Genomic DNA, 2212 nt, shown 5'->3' on the forward strand with positions numbered 1-2212 from the left:
GAGTTCAAAGGAAGAGAAAAAGAATCTGTCATTGAAAGAAATATGAAGGATTTACAGAAATCTTTAATTTACCAAGGACAGTCCTCTGGATAGATAATATTTACATTCCTTTTACATGAAAAAATACATTCACCCCCTTTTAAGACCACCAAAGTATGAATATCCAGGACCTTGTTATCTTGATTAGGTCTAGGGCAGAAGACACCTTTCAGGTGCTTTCTTGGTTTTATTGCTGTTCATCAGACCTGTGAAATAAAGGGGCACATTATCTTCCCTTCTCTCATGTAACAAACACTCTTGAACTAGACATAAGATAGGCTTAACAGATAGATCTGTTCAATAGGAAGACTAGTCCACACTAACTCTAAAAAGTCAACTGGGCATATGTTTCCAGGTCCTTGGTTAGAGCCTAGTCCCATTTCGACGTCTCCAATTGGTCCTTTGGTATCTTCATTCCGTCTTCTGAGTCATCCTATCTTGCTTCAAATAAATGGTCCATGTCAATGTTTGGAGCAGAATAGCTTTCTTCATGTGCTTCCTGTGTGTACAAGAATGAGAATTTTTCTCGTTCTGTCCCTTTTATTCTAACCTCACAGTGCTTCTAAAAGTACAGATCCTCTATCAGATTGTTTTTGATTCTTATTGGGTGTCCATCCATTAAACAAAATCCACAGTCACGTTTCATTCTGAGACAAGTCCTTATCTACCTTTGGTCACTGTGAGGATGATGTGAGTTGCCTAGCAAAGAGTTAGGGAGGAATGTCTTGAAATCTTTCTGAGATCTTTAAAAAGGGATTAGTTAGCAACACCCTTTTCTTCTTTAATCTGAGACTGTGTTTTACTGCCTAGGTTTTGGTCTTTTATTCTGAGGCCATTGTTTACCTGTGGATCTTTTCTTCGCTGAAAAGGCTGTCCTGAGCAGCCTTTTCTGCATGCACTTTTGCTCTAAAACGGAACAATTTCTTCTTTAGTGCATCTTCTATCTTCTCGTATATTATCAGAGGCATTTAAAGAAGTCAGTTGAATTTTTTTTACTCTTTCTAGACATCTCCTTAGCCAGATTTATGAGTTTATTAGGTACACTTGCTGTTTCCCTCAATACTCCAGGTGATAGTTTTGCTACTCATTTTGCAGTTGGTGATTTAGGTGTCCAGGTCACCAGGTACTTCTTTACTTTCTTTCACTTCTTTCCAGTTTTAGCAATTATGTCATGGCCTGCTAAGGGACATACTTTAAGCAGTTTTTTTAGTTGTTCAAGCTCTTTTATCACTCTTTCAATAAAAATATTTTATTTATTTATTTATTTTGTAACATGTATTCATTTTTGAGGGACAGAGACAGCATGAGCAGGCGTGGGGTGGGCAGAGAGAGGGAGACCCAGAATCCAAAGCAGGCTCCAGGCTCTGAGCCATCAGCACAGAGCCTGACACGGGTCTTGAATGCACAGACTGTGAGATTATGACCTGACCCAAAGTCGGATGCTTAACTGACTGAGTCACCCAGGCGCCCTAATAAAAAAGATTTTAGCTCTTAATTACAAGAGTTTCCTTAAGAGAAACCATTCCAAGGTAAAGGTGAATTGATATTTTGTCCCAGTTAACAAAAATAACAGTATACATGTCAGTAATGTTAAAATTTATATGGGCTCTCATTCATTTAAAGGACTCTGCCTTTGTGTCAATTAATTTTATGAAAACAAGTCATATATTCTTCATGAAAATCAGGTCTGATGTATGTCAGAGAAGAGACAGCACTGAACCAGCATTTGGGGACTTAGAGTCCTATCCTGGACTCACTGCAAATAAGTCACAATACCCAAGACAGCAACTCTTGGGTTCAGGTTTTAATCTCTCTCAAATAAGGGAGTTAGAACAGGTGATCTTTGTGTTCTAGCCAAGCTGTAAAATATCACTTACCTAAAATTGTTGAGATGTTCCTTTTCAGAACTTTGACAAAAAATAAAACAAATCTGTTGAAACTAATATTACAATTAAAATGATGAAAGTTCTTTTCAAAATGATAGTTTGCACGCTGTGCTGGATTCCATTCTCTGGCAACAGTTTACTCATTTAAAGTGATCATCACTTTATGATTTGGATTAAGTAAAGAATAACTTCAGAAACTTCAGGTGTTTGTTATCTAAGGCATATATCCTTGATTTGAGAGTCAGGAAACACATATTCCTATTTTAATCTCCCCTTTCATTGTCTAT

The sequence above is a fragment of the Suricata suricatta genome, chromosome X, assembly GCF_006229205.1.
Source record: "Suricata suricatta isolate VVHF042 chromosome X, meerkat_22Aug2017_6uvM2_HiC, whole genome shotgun sequence".
Taxonomy (NCBI): Eukaryota; Metazoa; Chordata; class Mammalia; order Carnivora; family Herpestidae; genus Suricata; species Suricata suricatta.